Here is a 26,428-nt window from a genome sequence, read left to right on the forward strand (position 1 = left end):
CCAGTTATTTTGCATAGCTCCTTGTAAAATTGAACAGTAATCTCAGATATGAAACAATCTACATCTTCCCTTAGCTCCTCTTGGAACAGTGATTTAATATCTTGCAGAAGATTTGTGACAAGGAGGAGAGACCCAGCTTCTAATTACTCTTTTTGAATACAGTTTGGACTAGCAGCCTTTTAAGAACTTCAGCTGGGTTCTTGAAAAACTTGTGATGATGTTTTTGCTTCACTGGGACATAGTGTTGGATGAATGAAATGAAATAAAAGACCAAGCATTGTATACATTGTGCTCTTGCCACTGACTCCCCCAAACTCCACTCATTATGTAAGCTAGCGTACGGTGATCTGGTATGTAATAATCTGCTTTCCAGTTTGATTATGTACTGCAACAACTTATGAATTGGTGTTATTAGCAGTGTGGAGCAAAGTGATGTGTTATCACTTTTACTGTGCACATGTTTCACCATTTGGGATGTGAGGTCACCAGCATATGCTGCATCATTCTGCATATGGAGGCCAGTCATCCTGTTCAGCCTTCCTTACCACATACTGATCATAGAATATTTTGGATGTTAATTGAGATCTCTCAGAAGTTTTCAGGTCTGGAGTAGTTTTTCCTAGGGACTACTAATGGTCCCTTTCTTGCAGAAAGTTGAAAGTTCTCAGCTGCATGTGCTGCTGTCCATCCCGAGGTTACATCAGATGTGGATGATGTGTTTTGTAGTGGTTTTCTATTCAGTTTGCCTGTCTTTTCCTCTTAGATTAAAGTGTATTAGTTTGCTTGCTTTTTTTTTTTTTAAGAGTTTCGGTGATTGAAACTGGTAGATTGAGGAAAGTTGACTCGGTTGTGACTAGTAATCTTCACTTTCTGGCATTAGTGTTCAGTAAAACAATGTTGTTATTTTTTCTCAAAAACAGTCATTATAAAGCATTCTATTATTATCACAAAGGCTTTAGAACAAATATCTTGGTAAAAAATATTTTTAGTTGTGCCAAGCAAACATTTTTTTCATTAAAAATCTTAAACTGCTAAACTGCGGGTTTAAAAAAGGGGAGATGTTGCCTATAGCAACCAATCAGATTGTTGCTATCATTGTATGGAATGTACTAAGTAAATGATAGCGAGAATCTAATGCTATAGCTGGTTGGTATAGGCAGAATCTCCACTTTTTAATACCCGCAGCTTAGTAAATATAGTCCTTAGTCTGAAAACAAATTGCTTTTATGTTTTGTTTAAACAGGGCAAAAAGAGGCATGTCTTTTCTTTGTGTGTTTATGAGTACTGCTAATCAGTCAATAGGTGCTGCTATTTTAATAACTGCAATACTAATCCCTCCAGTTAGCATTATACATTTCTGTTTTAACATACATATATAAATAAATGATGATGATGATATATTTGGAAGGGGAACCCTGCCTTCAGTTTAATTGTACATTATTTAAGATATAGGAGAACACACAATTTAAGCTTGTAAGAGTGTAAAGTGTTTGGTGCTATACATATTGTTGTAGACCCCCCTTCCCCCCCCCCCCAAGAAAAAAAAAAAGTTGCTGTTTCACATAGCTACTTTCATCAGAGCTCACTTTTCCATGTTTCACAAAGCCACTGTAGATATAAAACACTTTTTCTCTTGCAAAGCATGAACATTGCTCTTGATCTACTGCCTGTTATATTAGCCAGCCTCTGTCGCTTCATCCAAGCATCCTAGACCATACTTGCCAACTCTCCCGGAATGTCCGGGAGACTCCCGAAATTCGGGTCAATCTCCCGGGCTCCCGGGAGACCTGGCAAATCTCCCGCATTCCGCTGCAGCCACCGCTAAATAACACGATTCAGCCAGAATGGTGGCATTTTGGCCCTGCCCCCTCGACAAAATGTCATTTTCGTAGCGGGGGCGGGGCTAAAATGACGCGATTTGTCTTGCCCTGCCCCCTCCCGCCCTCCAGTCACGCCCATCTCCCGCAATCAGAATACAGAAAGTAGGTAAGTATGTCCTAGACTCTCAACTGTACCAGAGGCCTTAAGTTTGCTGATTCACTACTTCTGTGCAAAAAAGGAAAAGAAAAAGATATTTTTTTACTTTTTACATTTTGAAAACTTAATTTTTTTGGAATCTTTAGTTATCTATTTTCTAGTACACTAGTATCCAGTGATTTTATATTGCATGATTTATTTAAATATACATAAATTTAAATGCACTATTTGTAAACTAAGGCATATGTTTTCTTTTTCCTGGTTTGCATCTATTCAGTATAGTTGATTAAGTATTTGATTTGCCCTCTGATCTACCGATGTAAAAGCAATATATCAGCAGAGAAAAGTACAGTATTTGCTTGACAAAACATTATGGACACATTTAATTGGATCACAGTTGGAGTTCCTAGAAAAGTGAGCTTGCCCTTTGCCTCTGCATACTTAGGAAATTTCATCTACATTCCCGATTGCCATTGATCTTTCTATATTTCATTATAAAATCGATAACGATCGCCACTGGTGAGCTAGATCTATGTGCTGTTGCATATTGAGGACTTAAAGAAAAGAAAACCCACATACTGTGTTTACAGTCCAGCCACCTGGGCGGACAATTAGGCAAAAATATCTGCTACATAAAAATAGGACATGCCATTGATTTTGATTGATTCCCGGGGTTCTGTGAAAAGGAGATTGATGGGATAAAGGAGTTTAATGTTACAGCAGAAATTTAATAAACCACAAGAAAGAGAGGGTGAACATTGATTTCTGACATGGGATGCTAAGCCTTATTAAAATGCACTGAATTTCACCTGACATCAAGTCAGACACATAAGAAGGTATCTCAAGTCTATGTGTGATTGAGGAACTTAACAAAAAAATAACTTGGTTTGGTGATTTTGGCCCCAGAAATGAAAATTAATTAAAACTTTATGGAGAAAAAAACAGAGCAAAGGGTTGAATCTAAAATCCCGGGTGCTATTGACAGAAGCTGCCTTAGTGAAGGTTGTTTTTTTTTTTTTTTTCTTATGGATCACACACCAGCGCACCACCTGTCATTTTCAAAAGCAAAGTCAGGTTTGCCAACCAGCCGTGAATGACAAATAAAGCTTTATACGAAACACAAGGGTATATTATGTGCCATTGTAAGTTCCCCTAAGTGCTAATCTATCTGGCTTGTTCTCTTTAGCAAACACATGCATAGACACAAAATAATCAATCTAATTATGTAGCTATTTAGGAGGGGGAGAGAAAACAAAGGAAGTTTTTTTTTCTTGTGTACTATGCAGGAAGTTGATAATATAATTAAAAAATACCCCAAATTGCACCCCCTTCAATAAATAAATAAACAAATAATAATTAATTTAATTAGAAAATTAAAGGGGCAGAAAAAAATTAATTGACTTTCCTTGGTTTAACATTTAAGACCAACCCAGTTGTTTCTCATAAATAGATGAGTATATTTTTTTATATTTATATTTATGATCACAAATATATTTTTCTAGGCATTTGTGTGTTCTAAAAGAAATAATATTATTTTAAGAAAAAAAAACTAATGACTTAGATGTGTTGTTTTACATTTTGAAAAAATATATTAAAATAATAATAATAATTTTGATATTTTATTTTAGTTGTTGACATTTAAAAGAAATGCTCTAGTAGCTATGTATTTTTTTTCTCTTAACATTTTATAGAGATTAAAGCATATATAATGTCTCTGTGTGTTTGTATGTTGCTCTTTAGTACGAGCAGTCAGCTGCTATTCACAATAATTGCTGAGGAAGCCAATTATAGTTTAAATAGGCCTACTTGAGTACAATTGAGCGTATGGTGGTCAAAATTGTCTGGCATATAAGCCATGCACAAAGCCTGTGTAATTTGTAGTATGTGAAACACTGGAAATATTAATAAAGAAGCAATGAAATGGCAGTGACCTAAAAAAATGCTTCTTTTGTGCGCTTTGTAATTTTCAAAGATGGGAGTGCAGCATGTAAAATGAATAATTATATATATATATATATATATATATATATATATATATATATATATATATATGTATATATATATATATATATATATATATATATATGTATATATATATATATATATATATATATATATATATATATATATATGTATATATATATATATATATATATATATATATTGTGGCAGGAGCCCGCTACTGCAGAAGCACACGCGTACAACTTCTTCCTTTTTATGGTTCTTTATTGTCAGGATGGTAATAATGTTTTGACACCGTATACTTGCACAGCAATTATGGAGACCCTCAACGCTTACTATACATAGTCCAGCTCTCTGTCCAGATCAGCCAGCTAGCCCAGCGTTGATCTCCCTGAACAATGAAACAAGCAGGGTTTTATACCTGACACTCCTCCCACAGGCCTAGCTTGATGGACAGGTGACACACCCCCCTTTTCTTTAAAAGGAAACGCCCATCCCTGGCTCTGTTTAGACTATCAGACCCACCCTGTCTGTTTGCTGAGAGGAAGCAGCTTTTAAATCATGTAAGTAAACCAATTTTAAACTACACATATGTTTTTACCTGGTTTAATCTCCACCTAGGTACATAACTGTGCCAATGTTTTACTCTACTTCCCTGCTTTCTCTGCATATTGCCAGCTAAATGCCTCCTTTTGTTACAATACATAGATATATATATTTATAACTTTAGTTACCCCTTATTATGAGACGTACTCATCTGTGAATATTTCATTAGAAGGCCCATAGCCAAATGTAAAGTGAATCTGTATTTACATTTTACATAAAGAAGAAAAAGAAGTGTGTAACATTTCTAATACCATCAGTTAAATTGTAGAGTATTAGCTATAGCTATTAATTCTTCTCCACGTTTTATTGTACAAGTAATTTAAGTAATTTAAGTGAGATTCAAATTTAAATTTTATATTAAGTATGCATTATTGATTTCACTTTCTATTGGTGACAAAACAAGTTTGTGGATGAGATGATCCTCATATACTGATGAAATTTTCATTTACAGACAGTGCTACATTCCCTCATGAACAATTTTTAAAAGAACGTCATAAGTGACATCACTACTCTCCAAATATACGGATATATTGTACAATGTTTTCTACCGGGGGAATAAGTACCAAGAGTACAGGGGATGTGGATGATATCAGATCTAGGAAACAATTGGGGCCCAATATAATCTGCGGCTATGTTGTACCCCTGTTGTGATATCATATGCTGTCCTGTGAAGACCTGTCTAATTATAGAGATGCTTGAAAATTTCAAACTGGTTTTAAACTTAATTAAATCTCACTGGTTCGTGGCAAAAAAACCTGTTCGTGGTGCAATCTTTAATAGTACCTGAGTCGATATTGCGATTTAAAATTTGTGGCTCGCATTCACCGTTTGATTTTGAGGTTCAGCATTGACGTTTGAGGTTCACCATATGTGATCGCCTTGTGCATTCAAGATTCGGGTTTCAAGCTACCTGTTTGTGTTTGCAATTTAAGGCTTGCAGAGGTTCACCGTTAAAACTATTATACTGTATCAATTTAAGTTCAAACATGGTTGAACAGGCTTGAATATCGTTGAACCAGATTGAGCATGGTCGATCCTGTTCGACTTGTTTGAATTTAGTTAGGATTTTAATCGATCAAAAGTAATTATGTCTAATTTTAACATGTTGGGACTGCTTTGATAGACTGATTTGAGAAATAATTTACGACCGGTTTGAGTATCTTTACTCATTATATAGCGTTCTTTATATTAGTATTTCTTAATCTTTGTATTGTGTATCCCCTTATAAAATGATATGTTTACTAAGTACCAGTAAGTAAAATTTACATAATACCACATGCAGCTGCAGCACATTTTGCACTGGAGCCATGAAAGTCAAAGCTATGCTAGCGATTTATCTATGGGCTCCCTCCTGTCCTTGCTTTGCATCTGCCCTCCAGATGAGAATAATTATCTGTATCCAGATTTGTCAACAGCAAGGTTAGGTCATCAATAAATTTGCCCATGTTGCCCATCTCCTGCTCCGGCCACCTTCTCTGAGATGGGCCAAAGATAGGCTTGCATCCTTTCTAAAGTTATCTCTGGCAGAGCAGCCTGAAACCCCTTACTGGATCATTCCCATATCCAGTCCAAGGACCCTCCTCCGGTATTATGATCAACTCGACTCTCTCACCTGGTGGAAGTGGTGATGAGATTTTTAATGTCTGACCATGCGGGCATCAGTGGTCCTTTCCTCGCCAATCTGATTATCTGATTGGAGGAACTAGGGACGGAGCCACACTGAGACAGCCCACATCTCTGATGTCAACACAGGAGAAGCCAGGACGAAATTAATGATTCGAACCTGACCCAGGGGTGCTAAGCAGTGGTTTTGCCCAGGGTGCTCCACACAATTAGTAGCAGTGGTGAGAATTGCCGGTATGGCATACCGCCATATAACGGCACTTCGACCAGAGTGTTGGATTATATGAAAATTACAGCAAACTGTGTTTCACTATTTAATGTTACTTTATATACAAATGTTTTTATGTGTTTGTACTAATAAAATAATTTTATTCAGATTTCACTGTGTTATCTCATAATTGAAGTTGGTCAACTATAGCGCTGTTTTCAGTGTTTTCTTTATTGGTATTTTTTGCTAATATCAAAAATTGGGGATTCACACAGCCATTATACAGCTGTGTTTTTGATCCAACTTTTGTATTAATTATTATTAGGTTCCTAAGTAGGTATTGTCCATGTAAAAGGTAGTTTTCCTCCTTACTTTCAATTTTAAACGTGTACTATGAGATCTACAGTGCGCCACAGTATTGTGTTTCTTTTGCTATATGACAATTACTGTTTACACTTACTATATCTGTTATTGAATGGTGATAACATACACCAGTTTTGACAGACAAAGATACTAGGTCATTGAAAATTTGTAGTTTCTTGATAAATTACACTCCACACAATATTGGTTTATATAGGGGAGGGGTACTCTCCCCTCCCCCTGTTAGACTGTTGTCACGCACCACACTCGCACACATCATAACTCCACCCGGCTCCCTGGGAACTTTTCTGCAGCTTAACTATTTGAGGACTTTGATCCCCCTCTTTTTCTTCCTCTAAGTGGCAGCAACATCTTGCAAACACATAGGAAGCGCAGATTTCCAATTTTCCTTTGAAAGAAGGTTTTTTATCCTTGCTTAAAACTGGCGTGAAAGAGACATCTAAATGGCAGTTGGGGCTATCAGAGGTGTTGGACTTGGAGGGTCAGCAAAAATCCTCTGCAAATACATACAAATTATTATATCATTGATATTATGTCCATTGAGATTACACAAAATTTTTCATGTATTTCATTTATTCTCTTAAGTATGAGGAATGTAAAAAAACTTTAAAACAATTTGTGTGTGGTTCATTTGTAACAACGAAGTTGGATATCGATTTTTATTGCGAACACAAAGAATGTTACTAGAGTTCTAGTTTATAAATGATAGTGTCACGGGCACTAGGAGTCTTTACCCAGAATATCACCAGATGATGTTCTTACCAGAATAATATAGCTGGTACTATGGTCCTCTGGTAGCAGGGTGACAACGGAACAGGAGAATCAGCAGATGGTGAGAGAATGCTCGAGGAAAGTCTATGACTAGCAGCAACTGGTAATGACTTAGATGTATGTACACGAGGAACCAGATGGACAAGTAAACGTGAGGAGAGTCAGTGGTCTGCGTACAGCAAGTTGTACCACTGCTATAGTGAGGAGGAATGTCCAGGAGTAGAGAGGAGGTAGTGAAAGTCAGTGGTCTGCGTATAGCAAGTTGTACCACTGTCTAAAGTGAAGGAATGGATTCCAGGTGCAAGTAGGTAACAGGGAAGTCAGTGGTCTGCGTACAGCAAGTTGTACCACTGCTTATGTGAGAGGATACTTGAAACTGGTGCCAATGGGAAATAGGAGTCAGTGGTCTGCGTTCAGCAAGTTGTACCACTGCTATATATATGTGAGGAGGGACACGAGGAGATGAATGGAATACTGAGGATACACGGGGCACACGGAACCTGATCCCACGATGATATCCACAATACAATAATAACTGACAAGCGCTGCTTGAAGTATACAAAGTCACTATAGAGATCCAGGCAATAGGAAACAAAGTCAATAGTAACAATAGCCTTAGTAGATGGACGACTCCGGAGATGAACACAACACAGTCCAGATGGATATGCAATACAATAGCAAAGTCAATGGAAAGTATGCATACTGCGGTTCAGGAGAGCAGGCTGTCAGGGAGACATGTTGGGATACCTGAACGGCTGAACGCCGGCAGGAGGAGAGACCACTGGAGGCTGGAAGCAGTAATCAAGTTGGTGCAGCGCACAGAAGGTAGCCGGTAATCAACGGAGCAATACTCAGGAAGCAGTAGTAAGTAACACTGGAAACATGATGAACACAGGAGAGTTGAGGCTGTCTGGTATCCGGCAGTAGAAGCAGAGGAAGCGGAGGGAAGGCACGCTGAACACGGGAGAGTAGAGGCGGTCTGGAATCCAGCAGTAGTAGCGAAGGCAGCGGAGAGCAGACACGCTGAACACAGGAGAGTTGAGGCGGACTGGAATCCGGCAGCAGTAGCAGATAGGAATCAGCTGAGTGCAGACACGATGAACACAGGAGAGATGAAGTGGTCTGGAAACCACAATCGAAGTAGACAGGAATCAGCTGGAGCTGAATACACGAGGAAACACAGGAACACCTTCAGAGGCTCATGGGGAATGAAACTCCAAGATCAGGCAACCAGGTAATGATCACAGGTGGTTTAAATAGGGAGGGTTGCCTGATCATCCAATCAATTAAAAGCAACAGGTACTGAAGGTTTCATAAGAGCTGCACATGCGCAGACCCTCAGGATGGCGGACGGCCACGGTTCCTGAACACAGGAGAAATGGCACTCACAGTCCGGTGAGTGACAGATAGGTAATCATTTCCCATTTCATTATGGAAACACCTTAATTCTGCACCATTGTCTAAAGTATTAAAGTAATTTTATAGTTTTCCAATAAGCATTGTCTAAGCGATTTCTTGTGTTTCCAAAGCACTAACAATTTATTTAGCAGATGCAAAAGATTTAGCAGTTCAATACATAATTATAATAGAGTACAGCCGATACCAAAGATACATACATACCGCTGCGCACTCTGCTGGATCCAGCTAGAACAGTACTTCAGTCCAGAAGTCTGTGGTCAGAGATGACTGGTCTAGCTGGTCCCAGGGAGCTTGTATATATACACTCAGTGGTACAGAGAAAACAATACAGATGATGTGGCTTGCTTCTATAGGTCCAGGTTTCAGGAGGGTCCAGTGTAATGCAGATCATAAGCCAGTTCAAACAACCCCCTCCAAGGGTAGGGGTCAACATTCCAGATGATTCTCCCGCCCAGAAACCAGTTTAAGCTAGTCTACTCACAATACACAGTCAGTAACATTTTAAGCATTTATTCCCTAACATCGCTAACTAGAGTATGCAATGTGCGATCCCTTCGGCGAATGAACCGGACAACTGAGGACACATAGGGGATTAAAATGATACTAAATGTGACATGTTTCCTGTAACCTGAACCTTAAATATCACTAAAGTGTATATATAACCCTAATATATATAACTATAAACTAATTATCATCTGCTCATAAATCACTGTGGAATGGAACCATTATTAATATGAAATATATAAATAACTAAATGTGAGAGTGCGAGTGTATGCGTGCGTATTTTACCGTGTGATTGCGCAGTACCACGTGTTATGTGGCGTACTGATCGCAATCGCACGGTAAAACAATATTAACCAATATACTTTCGTTCATCCAATCATACCACTTCGACAAAAGGGTCACTAGAAAGTCATATAAAATATGTTTTCATCACATAAAATATATGATAACAAAGTATGACAGCCATGATGTATCTACCCTACAAAGAAACCACAGCCGAAATGATATATAGAGAATATACCCTTCTCCTACATACAGTGAATGCAACATTTTGTGTAGCATGCTAATATAGATGACAACATGGCGAATAAGGTCACTCGGAACTGGTGACATCACTGAGGCGCGGGTCACAAAGTGATGGCACTAGTGTCTAGTGATTAGTGAATATTGGTTCAGCCCATAAAATTAATTTCCAGGCGTTGCCTGGGTTTAAATCTTCAAGCCATTAAGTTATCAATGAGTTAGATGTAATTGTGAACCTTTTAAAAATAATGATCAGCTTAGCAGCTCTTCCAACACAGCCATGGTGTGGTTGCCCTTTGTCGTTTTTGTTTTTGGGGTGTCGTCTGTAGCCCTAATACCCAACTTCTCTTACCCGGAAAGACAAACAGACCAATGATTTTTATAGATAAGATGATGTTCCAGGTCACATATACCGGAATCTATCTTCATATTTTGGAGGGAGGTCTGATGAACTAGCCTGATGGAATGATATACACACTCCAGTATGAAGCGTCCTACAAAAATAAAGTCACGTGTCATGCAAATAAAGTCATGCGTCAATGCATTTAGACTTCCAACTGATACTTATGGTATACTCCAGGGTCTTTAAACTTCTGCTATACAATGGTAGCACTTATCAGAGATGATCAACACCACTTAAGGTAAAGATCTTGTATTTGCTCATATCAAAGATATGGAAAGCAATAGTGTAATACTATCAACAATACATTTGATCACAAAATATATTGCACATATATAGAAAATAATGTCTGAAGTTATCTGGATAATTTCATTGGGTCCTGAAGGAGATGAAAGCCACAGAGCTCCCCCCCCTGTCTCTGGTGACACCAGGGAAGGCATGTTGCGGATGGACTGAAAACGAAACCAAATCTGGACCATATTAAATACTGGTTCTATCCTTATGTATATCCTTTCAGAGAATGCATAAAGTTATGATACAGCACAATATAGTAGATCATATCTAATAATTATGTGCATTCTCCTGCACAAAAAATATGCTATTATAACTAGACAACCTGGGCCTGATTCATTCAGGAAAGTTAAGCAAAAAAAGGAGTAACTTTGTACCTTAGCAAAACCCTATTGCATTGGAGGGGAATGTAAAGTTAAAATGAGGGGACATATTTATAGTTGGGATAAGACATATCCTAGATCAACTTTACATTTCAGTGTAAAAATAAAGCGGTCATGTGACGAAACACATTAGACAGGCAACAAACACGTCACACCTAGGAAGTAGTTGCGTATGCTCCACAGCGGAATACACGCTCATATAAAAAATTAACAACTCATAATACTATAATCATTAATGAAAATGTGTGTTTTTAAACAAATATATTTTCTTCTTTATTTTAATAAGTTTTTATTAAAAATATTTTATATTCTCTCTTACTTGCATGCAAATGTCCTTTGCTATGTAGCGGCATGCATACATGTAGTTTGTAATACAAATACGATGCCGTGACAGTCCTCACTATCAATCAGATCTGCCCTGTTACTGGCACAAATGATACAGCTAAAAAAAACATACTTTAGAGATACCCAGGACTTGAATCGTCCGCATCTGCGTCAGAACACCCCAGACACAACCTTACTGTACATTGTCCAGGATCTTCCCCGCCCCTTCACACCCCAGTTCTGCCTTCAATTCATAGGCAGTCATCATTGCCATTTGCTTTTGGACATGATTTGCATTTATTGCGTAAGGTTCTTTTCTGAGCATGCGCAGAGCTATTTCACGCAAGATGAAATAATAATTGCAAACCACATTTCCCAATCAATAAGTTGCAAAGAAATACGCTCCTCATCCCAATTGGAATGAACATACTGCACCAAACACATCTGAAGCTCAGTAGGTAACTTAGATAGCTCAGTAGTGACCTAAGATTGCTTAATAAGGCTCTGAGGAACAAGCTCAGCAGGGATCTCAGTGGTGAGCACACAAGACAGTCGAGTAGTGACCTAAGATTGCTTAATAAGGCTCCAAAGAAAGAGCTCAGCATGGAGCTCAGTGGTGAGCGCATAAGACAGTCGAGTAGTGAGCCGAGATTGGTCAATAAGGATCTGATGAAGGAGCTCAGCATGGAGCTCAGTGGTGAGCGCACAAGTCAGTCGAGTAGTGAGCTGAGATTGCTCAATAAGGCTCCAAAGAAAGAGCTCAGCAGGGAGCTAAGTGGTGAGCGCACAAGACAGTCGAGTAGTGAGCCGAGATTGGTCAATAAGGCTCTGATGAAGGAGCTCAGCAGGGAGCTCAGTGGTGAGCACACGCAACAGTCGAGTAGTGAGCCGAGATTGGTCAATAAGGCTCCGAAGAAGGAGCTCAGCATGGAGCTCAGTGGTGAGCGCACAAGACAGTCGAGTAGTGAGCCGAGATTGGTCAATAAGTCTCTGAGGATGGAGCTCAGCATGGAGCTCAGTGGTGAGCACACGCAACAGTCGAGTAGTGAGCTGAGATTGCTCAATAAGTCTCTGAGGATGGAGCTCAAAAGGGAGCTCAGTGGTGAGCACACAAGTCAGTCGATTCATGAGCTGTGGGGTTTCCTTCAGTCAAAAGAAGCTACAGGCCCAGACCTGGAATAAGTGTGTCCTGTGTTACCGGGAGCAAAGATTTCTACAGCGGGCAGTTGGAGACATTTGGGCTTTGGGCTTTGCTTAGTGGTAGTGCCCAGAATGGGGAGAAGGTGAATTTTGTTTTTTTGCAAAAATATAATTTTTCTTGTAACAAGTTGCAAGGATATTGTTGCTCCAAATAATATATCAGAATTTCAATTTGTATACTGATGATGGAGGTGCTACTACTAAAAAAAGGCAAATATGGAGGTGAAGTACAGAGTTTACTTGGTAGTGCACTTACAGCCTCACATCAATAGGAAGATTGTCTCATGTACTTTAAAACCAACTTTATTACATATTAATTAAAATAAACCCATGAAATCAGCAAACTAATTAAGCGTGAAATGTGAAAATCATCGTGATGTTAAAAACACTGAATGCACCTTCAGTCCTTTTATCATCTTCGGTTTTGTAACTTTATAACAATCGGGAAATTATTTAATTTATTCTTCTATCTGATTTCATTTATAGATTCATACATATTAGCGCCCTTTATATCAGCACGTCCTTTCAGTGGTAGTGTATTCTCCCATAATTTAATAACAATTGTGCTTATAGTTTGGAAACATTATACTGTGTAGCAATTTGAAGATCTAACAGGCAGTTTTTTCATTCAAGGAGTCAGTTGAGTAGGATGTTCTCACATTGTTTTGTCCTTTGTAATGAAAGGAATGTTCCTAAAGTGAGTGCTCCTAATTTATCTTTTAATTAAATGTACATTTGGGCCTGAGTTTGAGTTAGGGACAAAGCAAAGAAAAGGAGCAAATTTGCACCTTGACAAAACCATGTTGCATTCGAGGGGGACGGAGGTAAATGTAAAATGTAGGGACGAGTTTGTGATTGGGATACGGCATGTCATAGATCAACTTTAATTTCAGTGTAAAAATTTTTTTTCTAGAGTACCAGATGTCGGTGGGGAACATAATTTATTGTTTATTATTTGTTAATAAAGTACAAACAGGTTTGCAAAGAAATTGGTAATATATTGCTTATTATTGGGCAACCAAAAAAGTCATAATTTGAATTACAGTTAAATGATAGAACAGAATATCAGGAAAAAAAAATCACCTTCTATTTCAGGTTGTGTCATATGTGAGTCAACTTGGACCACTTGGGGCCTAAATCATTAAGGAGAGAAAAGCATAAAGAAAAGAGTAACTTTGCATCTGGGCAAAACCATGTTGCATTGGAGGGAGAGGTAAATTTAAAATGTGGGGACAGATTTATAGTTGGGATAAAGCATGTCCTAGATCAACTTTGAATTTCAGTGTAAACATAAAGTTATCAAGTAGTTTGTGTGCTACATAAAAGTTTTCCTTGCGTGCAAAAAAAAAAGTCAGTTTGCACCCCGTGCATTGTAAAATGGGTTGTCCAGGTGCAAATTTGCTCCTTTGCTTTGCTCCTAACTCAAAATCAGGCCCTCAATGAGGAGCTACTCTGGATTACGAGACCGTGCTTAGTCTGTCACATAGCCATAATTATACAAGCACTTCTATTCATGTTGGTAACAATAACATGATCAAATTAATTATTCTACCGCATAGTATATATTATGTAATCAATACTGCTCATTTTAGCTCTCATTCAGATGTAGCCATAATATGATAACACTGAGTGCAGTGTTTGCACTATAGAGGTTCACTGACTGAGGATTGTTAGTTCTTAGTGATCTTCTCCAATAAATTTGGGAACTAAGTGAGATTCTTTTGTTTGCAAATAGTTATTATTCCCCTGTGTAGCGGAGCTTCCCTTTATGTTTAATAATTTGTTTCTCTAAACTTGCAACAGTGGCTATTATATCTAAGACACTGCACCTTCTAGCAATTACACACCTGTATTAACATTCGATGGTATTGTAAATAGATAAAGCAATAGTCTGATCATGCAGTCTGTAGCACTGTTAAGATAAGTTGTTAACACTTCTGAATCTCCTCTATTAAATTTTAGAGTTAATTCAAAATCTGTGTCTCCATAAAGGTTATGCTATTAGCGCACTGTATAACAGCGCTGCCCTCTTTACTAGATAATATATTTCTACGAATTGACGACAATGTCTACTATATCCGGAGCAGTCTGCAGCTTTCAACAATTGCATTACAGAGTACTTATGTTCCAGGAACCATACATAAGTAAAATATTCCCCTTTTCAGAGACGCAATCCTAACTCTGATAAATAAACCTTTAATAAATAGTAAGCTTCAGCAAACACCGCTGCAAGAAAGCTTAATTTTAACTCTTACTCTAACTAAATAGTCCTGAGATTTATCTCATTAAATACAGTGTTTCATTCTATTGTGAATTGCTAAGTTTTGTAATTTTGCTCCACTATATCTAGGGGCTAAACGGAGCTGGTCTACCAGCTTGTGCTTCATAATATTCCTCTAGTTATTCATGACACTGAGCATTCATATAATGTAGACCTTCTAGTAAGCTATCTTTGGACAAGGTGCATTCAGTTTAATGCCGATGCGCGTTTCACTGAGACCCGCTTTTTCTAGGCAAGCCGACTGTGTGGGAGCAGGACTTTTAAACTACCATATTTCCCCATGTATAGGACGCTCCACTGTATAAGAGGCACCTATATAAATCATGTGAAAAAATTGAGGATAAACATTATCCTCATTTATTTCACAGAGTATTTGTGCAGCTTATACAGAGGAGAGACAACGCTATAGTGAATTCTGACTTACCCTGTCAGATGATTACTCTGTCTGGTAAAGTCTTCTGTCTTCTCTCTGTCTGATCCTGATGCTGGAAACCCGATTAAGGTCCTCTCTGCGATGTCCGAATGTCCTTTCAGGACCTTGACAAACCTTGACAATCCTTTCAGGACCTCAAGGTCCCAGTTATTAGACCCAAAATTTTGGGGAAAAAGGTGCGTCTTATACATGGGGAAATACGGTACTTTTCTCCAATAATAAGCTAGATATCTGTTTATTATATTGGTTAACATGTGTCTGTGGATTAACTCCTATTATTCTGCAATGTTATGGGGTTGGTTTCTGTCACTTTGTTGATTTTGCATTCAGTTTGGCATTATTTGATGTCTTATTTCAGAGATCTCTAAAATGTAATATTTTATTTGGATCATTTGTTGATTTTTAATTAACTTTTTTAAGTTTCCCGCTACTAATTATATCACTCAGCTCCTTGTTAATGAGATACTTATACAAGATGTATTCCTTTCAATCTCTCTTTATTATCTTTATTTGGAACTGTCATCAATATTCTTCAGGAATCAAACTGTAATATAAAAAAGTAGCTGTTTTGTTTCCATTGTCTGTCCACACTCCTGGTATGCCCCTATAGTCATCCCAGATAACCCCCCTTATTACACCCCACTTGTTCTCCTCTGTGCCTCATCCCCTATGTGGTCTCTCCATTACTTTATCCCTGCACCTCTCACTCCCTTCCTTTAGGGGGGGGGGGGTCTGTAGTCCTCTCCCCCTAAACTTAAGTTGCCTAATATCAAATTGTTTTTGTAAAAAAAAAAAATATAAATATTTTAAATATATAAAGTAAATTGTGTTTGTGGACTATATTTAATGACCAATTCTACCTATTGGGTGGAATTTTTTACAAAATCCCGAACCCCCATTGTATCTCCGTATTTTAACCGTGGGTTCCTTCCTCCTGTCCATACCACCACTTTGGACCAACACCATACCCCCAGACTAATAAGTTCTGGTATAATTATTTATATGTGACAGGAGCAGGGGCGGATCTAGACAATTTCTTAGTGGGGACACCGTCACTTTGATTGTCCCCACCTTCCTTCATCTTTGCATGGGCTAGCTGCTTGCAATCAAACTTACCAAATACAGGTGCCTGACGGTCGAGAGTTAGGCGGAGAGTCCTGCCCAGCTGATCCGACTGTGTTTTAAACACAATCAGAGCAGCCAGGAGGTTTCCTCGTCCCAATTTTTGCCTCAGCAGACTGCAAGACGTGGTTTGTTGCAATATTAATACTAGTGTATACTGACCAGGGCTCTTGCCAAATACTTGGGGTTAAAGCCGAAACATGACGGACCAGTTCTTATGTGTGACTTATCTATTTATTACCGATAAGTTTATTTTCCTGATGCCTGAGCAACAAGTTGTGTTAAAGTTTTGAACATTATTCTTTCTTGACCCTGATTACTTGTTTGTGACTCTGACCCTGGCTTTCTATATGTTTCCAAACCTAATCTGACTTCCCTGATCTTGGCCTGTATATTGACAATGATTCCTGCCTTGTCCTTCTGTAATGTCATGTGTTGCTTAGAGAGTTTTCTGTTACATTTTTTATTTGGGGGGGATGCAACTTGTGGGTTCTCTGCAGCGAGGACCATCACTTGCTGGGGTTCCTGGTGAGCAATAGACTCCGTGACTTAGATCTAACCAGTGTCAATTCCAAGCAGTACAGTGGGGTCACATCCTAGATATCTTTATTAGAGTTTGGAATTAGTTTGGTGTTCTGCAGATCCTACTCCAATAGAAGAAGGGGAGCTGAGCTGCAGCTGTAAAACTGAGGCGTCTTCAGTCTGAATGATTTTGAGCCTAAAAATGTTTTTTAAAATACAGAAGCTGGGCGCCACAGTAAACAATATGCTATGTGTACCGGCAAATGAGTTTTATGCCCCTGGGTGCCTGTCACCAGCTCCATACTCCTGCTCCCAATCCCACTAGTATAGATGCATGCCAACATTCTCTTGTTCATCTTCTGTGACCCGCCATCCTGACACATGTCAGTGACATGCCTGCTGACATCAGATAGGACTGAGATTCAAACGACAGTTTAGTGCACACTCCAAAGCCTGAGAAACAGGTATTTGTGCCGTAGGATACTGCTGTACCACTCTTTATTCGACTTCCAGTGTTACTTACTTGGCTATGCTGTTGGCCATTCCTATGTATCCATAACCTTAACCTTTTTGCTTGTTTTGATCTTGAACCAAAGCTACCTGACCTGACCTATTCTCCTACCACATCTATGCCTTGTCTTCAGATTCACCTAACATCAACAGCTGTCAGATCTGGGTGCTGTGACTTTAGGGTGCCATGCCGTGAAGTCCATAACATCCTTGCAGGGGTCTCTGGTGAAGACCAGTCACATTTTAGACACTGCTGCTCATGTGAACCAGCAATAATCAGTAATGTAGCAGCACAGAAGTTCTATAACTTCACCTATAGTCTGTGACATAAATTCAAATAATGTAAAAAACAGTAATAATCTAATAGCTCTTGGCTGTATGGAAATCTTGCACCCTACCATGGCCAATGAGAACCTCACAGACAATGAGAGAGCCATGATGTGTCAAGGAGCAAAGTGTCACATGATCGGTAGATTGGTGGAAAGCAACTGGGGAGGCAAACTGTATAATCTGATGTCAAACTGTGCTGTTTAAATAGATATTTACAAAAAAAGTTACTGTATGCAGTACATTGCTGTGTATTGTAAGATTATATGTATAAAAAACAAATCATTTTTATTATTATTTTTTTCTGGTATTTGCACTGTTTCTGCTTCTAGTCTTTCTTTTAGATTTACAAGAAAAATGTCAAATCTTTCTGTGACCTGTGAAATGTTTAAAGAGTGTAACAAATATAGAGGTATTGAATACAAAGGAATTCTGTCTTGTGATTATATTGGTTAAGTAAGTGTTGATAGCTCAATGAGTATATACATAAATAGTACTTATTCTGCATTTTTTGTTTGTTTGCTAGGAGGATTATTTATTTATAATGACAACTTTTTTTGTCTGAATTTATAAAGTAATGTTATGTTATTCCTCTTAGGTATTTTATCTAAAATGTCTTAAAAATATATAGTGATTCCAAATATATGTACTTTTAATATGTTCTGGCAGTTACAGGGCTATAATCAGGGATGTAACATGCAATCACCTGTCCCCATAGTAAATATGGTTGGGGGCTTGGTGATATGTGTCTATCCAAAAGGACCCAACTGTGCTCTTCTGAGTAGTGACGTACTGTTTTGGCTGTCAGCTCTGAACTAGTTCTGCCCCCCCTCCTGACTTTAACGCCCCATAGCAGCCATATGAGCTGCGACAGCACAATTTATACCATTTACTATAATGATGTCACAAGACTTCCCTTTCTGCGGAGAAGCTGTTATCTTTAGACACTATCATCACCATTCATCATCATCATCATTTATTTATATAGTGCCACTAATTCCGCAGCACTGTACAGAGAACTCATTCACATCAGTCCCTGCCCCATTGGAGCTTACAGTCTAAATTCCCTAACACACACACAGACAGAGAGGTAGAGACTAGGGTCAATTTGTTAGCAGCCAATTAACCTACCACTATGTTTTTTTTGAGTGTGGGAGGAAACCGGAGCACCCGGAGGAAACCCACGCAAACACGGGGAGAACATACAAACTCCTCACAGATAAGGCCATGGTTGGAAATTGAACTCATGACCTCAGTGCTGGGAGGCAGACGTGCTATCCACTACGCCACCGTGCTGCCCTATAAACATACAGTGGGGTGATAGAACCATAATAGGAACAGCTGCAAATGGTGAATGGGTGTTCCCATTCACAACTGTGATTGCTGCTGATTTCCCCATTTTTAATTCTTATTAATTGATGTATCTTCTATTATCAATGTTTATTAATGTGCTTTGGGCACATAAACTCTTATTTGCAGGATGTTGGCCTTTTGCGGATATGGGGCCATACAGAGATTCACGCTAATCATGGCACAATAAATGTATCCTATTTACTCATTCCTTGCCATCACTCAGTTTATTTTTTCAGTTGATGACAATAGAAAATAATCAGCAGGTCTTATACAAATTAAGAATAGAAATAAAACCATATAGGATGATTACTGGGATGGCAATGCCCCGGCATCCCTATCTCAGGTACTTCAATAGTACGGGTTTAAAATGTGCCAATGGGGCACAGATTGATACTTGGTGGCTGGTCCCTCCTCCAGGACCAGCCACTTTCCTTCATGCGGCCACAGATCTTATAATTTGTTCCTCCCTCCCCTCCTTCCTTCCTTCCTCCCTCCCTCCCTGCCCCTATGCGTGGATGGCTCTTCCTATCCCCATCACTGACACATGTCACATGGGAAGCACACCACATGACAGGTGACGTCCCATATGTGCAGAGCAACAAGAGAGGCAGACAGAAGAGTCTGCCTCTCCAACACAGCGCAGATGGAACATGGTAAGTGTAAGGGAAGGAATCTTAAAATAATATGGGTCGGAGGTAGGCTACTAATTTAATGGCGGAGTGTGGGTGGGGACTAATTATTTAAAGGGTGCTATTTTAATTGTAGGGATATTTAATTTAATTGTGGGGTCTATTAATTTAAGGTGAGATAATGGGACATTTAATTTATGCTTGGTGGTTTTGGGCTATTAATTGAATGTGGGGCTGAGTTTGGGGAGGAGGACTGTTTGGATACTATTAATTTAACATCAGGGGGTAAATGTATGAATCTCCGGATTCTTCATCTCCGGCTTGTTCAGCCTCTTCAGCGCTTAAATTTTCCCTTTACAATGCAGCGCCGCTTTAAATTTAAGCGCTGAAGAGGCTGAACACGCCGGAGATGAAGAATCCAGGGATTCATACATTTACCCCCAAGGCTGGTTGGAGGCAAATAGGTCTATTTATCAAATGCGAATAGTATTAATTTAATGTTTAGACTGAATGCAGAGAGGGAGGCCTAGTTATTAAACGTGGGTGCTATTAATTTAATGCCAGGGCTAAATGTACCTGTCTTTTTTCCAAATAAGCTACCAACATTCCAAGATCCAGACAAGCAGCAACTTAGCTTAAAACACCAGTGCCCTCAGGTAGTGAAAGCTGCAATAACAGGACATTTTGCCAACTGTCCTGAATTTGGTGAGACAGTCCCTAATTTGGGAAACTTTCTGGCTTAGCCAGGATTTGGTCTGACTGCAAGGACAGTTGGAAGGTATGTCCCGTTTCACACTGCTCTTGAAGGTAGAGTTGCATAAACCTAAACTCTTAAGTGCCCCGGGCCACCCCAGAGTCTTAATCCAGCTCTGAATCCAGAGAAATGTCCAAGAAAAAGGACAGACAGCAATATAGTGAATGGTCAGTTTCCAGCACAAGTTCAGAACAGAAACAAGCAAAAATCAGGCAACAAAGCACACCCACTGTTCAAGGTAACTGTACTTACCAACGAGCAGTTGGCAGAAGAGGAGAAGCTTTGCAGTCAAGTATCTCTGCACCTACCAGTCATGACAATGTGTCAGTGTTGTAATGGTTTTCTTGTCAGTAAAATCCATATGTCCCAAATTGTGTAATTCAAATAAATAAATCAGTTCTACTCAATGCACATTCAATGCATGTGCACTTTGTATAAAATTTAAAGGGTCACTGCAAGTGCCTGAATCCACTTCGCTCCAATGTGCAGTCTGTGAGAAATTGTTTTTTTTACACTCAATGGCCATTTTATTAGGTGCGTCTGCTAGTTAATGCAAATATCTAACCAGCCATTAATGTGTCAGCAACTCAATGCATAAATGCATGCAGACATGGTCAAGAGTAGAGATGCTCACTGACCCCCGTGAACTGGTTTTGGTTTTGGTTTTGGCAAAACCGCCCTCATGTGTTTTGGTTTTGACTTTGGATCTTTTAGAAAAAAATCCTAAAATATGCTAAAATCACATAATTTTGCTCTTTTTTTGTTCCTACATTATTATTAACCTCAATAACACTAATTTCAAGTCATTTGCAGTCAATTTTGACCACCTCACAGATCACAATATTATTTTCATACACTTACGGACAAATACTGCAGCGACCTGGCTGGATGGTAAGTGACAGAGCAATGACACAAACACATAGCAGTTCATAGGCAAACCGAGGGGGGGGGGGGTTTCCTAGTGCCTGGAAACCCCCCATCCAAGCCTGGGGCACTGTATAATTGAGATGGCTGGACCCTGCTCCCACTTCACACAGCTCTGCTTGAAAAGGGAGAGCTGCGTGCACCTAACAGTAGTGCACGCAGCATTGCCCATGTATATTATGGGGATAGGAAGAGTTGGAAAGCAGCCAAGCACTGTCTAAAATTCTAGCCACGCCCCCATGCATGCTGGTCATGCCCACTGGCGGCGTGGTGTGGAAATGCCCCTCTACAAACCCTGCGTTTGCCCCTGCAGTTCCTAGCACATCTAGGACACATTGGCACACAGCAGTGGCAGAAATAAAAATGGGAGTCAGCCCTCTCTTCCACCCACCGCCAGGGGCGGGCTATGCTGGGGTGCAAGGGGGCATCGCCCCCCCGGGCCGCTCAGTCTGACAGTTGTTTGGGCCGTCCCTTCCCCTGTGGATACAATATTTCCTGAATATTACCAGCGCCCCCCGGGCTGAACTTTGCCAGCCCGCGCCTGCCCACCGCTATGTTGAATCTTAAAAAGGAATTAAAAAATCGCGATATCCGAGATCCGACGATGTCACAATGACATTTTGCCTCATTTTCAAATCTGAAAAAGCGCGAAGGATCCGGCTCGGTACTCAGATCTGCTACGTTTGGGTTTATTCAGTTCTCAGGAAACCAAGCCTGAGCATCTCTATTCAAGAGGTTCACTTGTTGTTCATACCAAACACCAGAATGGGGAAGAAATATGATCTAAGTAACATTGACCGGGGAATGATTGTTGGTGCCAAACGGGATGGTTTAAGTATCTCAGAAACTGGTTATCTCCTGGGATTTTCACACACAGCAACCTCTAGATTTTAGAAAGAATAGTACACAAAACAAAAAACATCCAGTGAGAGTAAGTTCTATGGATGAAAATGCCTTGTTAGAGAGAGGTTAGAGAAGAAGGGCCAAACTGGTTCAAGCTGACAGAAAGGTGACAGTAACTCAAATAACCATTTATTACAAGAGTGGTATGCAGAAGAGCATTTCTAAGCTCACACTACATTGAACCTTGAAGTGAGCTACAGCAGCAGAATTCCACACCGGGTTCCACTCCTATGAGCTAAGAACAGGAAACTGATGCTACAGTTGGCACAAGCTCACCATAACTGAACAGTTAGAAAAACATTGCCTGGTCTGATGACTCTTGATTTCAACATGCAGATGGTAGGGTCAGAAATCAGCCTAAAAAATATGAATCCATGGTCCATCCTGCCTTGCGTCAATGGTGCAGACTGGTGGTGGTAGTGTAATTTTGAAGGGAATGTCTTCTTGGCACAAATTAGGACACTTGAGACCAATTGAGTATTTTTTAAATTCCACAGCCTACCTGAGTATTGATGCTGACCATGTGCATCCCTATATGACCACATTCTACCCATCTACTAATGTATACTTCCAGCAGGGTAATGTGCCATATCGCAAAGCACATGTCATCTCAAGCTGGTTCTACAAACATGGCAATGAGTTCAGTGTACTCCAAAGGCCCAAACAGTAATCAGTTTCCAATCCATTTGGAGCACCTTGGTGAAATAAGAGATTCACAGCATGAATGTGCAGCCGACAGATCTACAGCAATTGCGTGATGATATCATGACAACATGAACCAGAATCTGTAGGGAATGTTTACAGCACCTTGTTATATCCATGCCATGAAGTATTCAGGCTGTATGGGGGGGCAAAGGGGGTTACAACCCAATACTGGAAAGGTATAGCCAATAAAAGGGTCACTGAGTATAGTACAGGAGTGTAATGTCTATCATGCCTCATTATAAAATGAAATTCAAGCATCCAACTATATATGCATTGTGGCCCCACTTACAATGCCCATGGTTTGGCTTTTGTGTGTTGAAATGAGATCTTGGGGGGGGGGGGGCAAATTGCTCCTGATGTGTGGGCTACTCTAACACTGCATTATAGTAAATTATTAATATAAAATCTGAAGAATAGATTATTCAAAACTTATTGCTTGGTGAAGAACAAAGTGAAAATAACTCCTACTTATAAACTGAATTTAATTTCTCACTAATTGTTTATAAGGTTATTAAATGTATTAAATTAAGATTGTAAACAATTGTATACTTACAAAGGATTTTTCTTAACGTGAAATCAGATGTATAAGATAAAAAACAATTTTACTATAATAGTTCATGACTCATTCTGATTGTATCTCCTGAGTAATGTGAAATGTACATTGTGCAAATAGTAGGTGATGGAATGAAGAGGTGGGAATGAAAAAGAAGTTATATAGAAGTATCTGGCGGAGGAGACAATGAGTTCTTTATGGTAATCTGATATGTTCCAACAAGCAATCCCATTCTATTCTGATCTCTCTGACCTTGTTAGACTTATAACATAAGCCGATATTATGTACAACTGTGTTAAGGTAAACCTGTGTTCTCTTTGATTAAGCCATTTGAGAAAACAATGCACATTTAAAGATGTGTTTTTTATGCTTTAAAACAGAAGGATAGTTAAAATACATCCAGCATATTGCAAACCAATTCCAATAAAGGACACCTGATTACTGTACACAGGGGAGGGCATTTAAAATTCGCAAAACGTCCATGGTGTAATGCAAAATCAGCTTTGGACCTGCAGTGGACCTTGATTTGAACAAGTGCACCTAGTTTTTTATGAGTGCATGGGGATTTGTTGAGCAAGAAGACTGTGTTTGCGGGGCATCAGATCGTTGTCCAGGCTGAAAGGAGGAGTTGGACGGAGTGAAAGAGCTCCATTGAACGTTTGAAGTACTGGGAAGTTTTGCAGAACAGAGCACAAATGATTATTGAAATGAGAAAAAGGACTTGAATTTTGCACCAGCTCGGAGCTGGCCATCTTCAGGTATAACCCTTTACTTTTAGTTGGACCCATTTTGCACCTCCATGTTGCACTTTGGAGGAGAAGGGCACTTTTAGCTCACTCTGAGTAATGTTATAAAAAGCTTAAACATATGAAATTGCCACATACAATGAATGCAGTCCTAATGACCCCTCACACTCATGCTTAGTTAAAGCCAAAAATGAGGCTAAAGTGAACAGTATTTATAGGAAAAATACGGAAATGCTTATTTCATGAATGGGATGGTGCTAAAGTGGTAAGAAATTGGACTATACATTTATGCTTTTGCACATTGCACATATGATTTTTTTCTGACTATTCTCACACCAAGATACACTGTTAGTTTGCGGAGGCATCTCACAAGAGCTGAGAGTAGATGTACACCCTCAAGTGCCCTAGGCGGACTATCCAGGTATAGCGTTGCACAACCAAGGTATTTTAGGGTGAGCATCGAAGGTGTTTTGTAAATGACCTCTAGTGGAGACATCATTTTTTGAATTGAACCAATATTCATGAAAATGTAGCTTATCTGCTCACTAGTACTCAGTTATGTCAATGAAGAACAATGTGAAGTGATGGGCTGCATTCTTATGAATATCGGTCTGTAATGCTACCCAAGAGGAAAAGATCTATTTTAGAGTTTAACCAATTGAATATCCACCCAGTGTTCCATTCAGTGACTACTCAACCTAATTTTGGAATAGCCTAGTGGCTAGAGCAGCTTTACTAGAGACTTTGGAACTCCTGTTTACTGTCCCCAAAACATTTGCTCACTAATAGTGAGTGGAATGACCTGGCACTCCAAAGTCAACTCAGTCTTGGTCTGTCAAAGCAGATCAAAGACTCCATGGTGCAATGGGTTGGGTACGATTTAACTATTGTGACTATGCCAACATGGACAAGCCCTACCAAAAAAAATCCGAAAAGCTGCAAAACCGAATAAAAAAGAAAAGACTTACCTTAAAGACGATGCTGAAGATCTCCGATTGGATCAGCACGATGACAGCAAGTGTTTCCGATTGAAGAAGTGTTCGGCAGTGCAGGCTGATGTCTTCAAGGTAAGTCTGGGTTTTTTTCATTCGGTTTTGCAGCTTTTCGGATTTTTTTTTGTAGGGCTTGTCCATGTTGGCATAGTGGTAATCGTTTTTACGATTACCAATGGGTGCAATACCCCTCACACACTACCTTGGAGAGCCTTATGCAGCTGGTAATAAAGATCGACCGCCGGATTAAAGAAAGGAAAGCTGCTACTCCCCTCCGCTCTCATATTCTGCTTCACTGGATATTTCTGAACGTACCAGATAAGGATGATGAAATTGCACAAAGAAAAAACAATCAAGGAAGGGGACCATCCTCCTTACTAAGTAATCATAGGTAAATTCCCTGTATACAAAAGAGGGGGTGCTCTTCCAACAAGACAAATTGTAGTATCAGAAGAGAAAAGGTTGGAAACTCAAAAGGATAAAGACACTCCAGCTCACCAGTCTTTCACATTATTTTAAACCACTTTTATTTAATATCAATTAAAACTATATTCAAGCCAGGTATTTGTGGAGCGAAATGTGTTAAAAACAGCAAAAAATAAAGTGAATAGGAAAAAAGTATAACATGCTTGTTAAAACAAATAACCCTTCAGTAGCAAAGGACCAAGTCTGCACAATATTAAGACAAGGATTAGTCATATCTATATTAACCCTATTGTACTCTCACACTGCTGATTATTAAATAACTCAGTACCCTGTCAAAAATATCAAGACATATATTTACACTGGCATCTTTATTATCCAAAAAAGTTTGAAATATATGTTCACAGAATATATATCATATTTCATTCATCATGTTAAGTGTGTATTTAATGTGCAAGCCTCATTTAGATCTAAATATTTTGCTGATTAGCATCGGAGACAATGTTCTTTTAAAGTAGGCGACAGAGTTTGACTCTCCACATGAAATTAAACTTTGACAACCCTGCAAGAAACTTGGTCCTAAGTTTATTGGACCATTTGTCATCATCAAGCAAATCAACCCTGTGGTGCTCAGACTGGATCTCCAGCATTCATTCTGAATCCAGAATACCCTTCATTGT

Source organism: Mixophyes fleayi, chromosome 1 (assembly GCF_038048845.1).
Source record: "Mixophyes fleayi isolate aMixFle1 chromosome 1, aMixFle1.hap1, whole genome shotgun sequence".
NCBI classification, from domain to species: Eukaryota; Metazoa; Chordata; class Amphibia; order Anura; family Limnodynastidae; genus Mixophyes; species Mixophyes fleayi.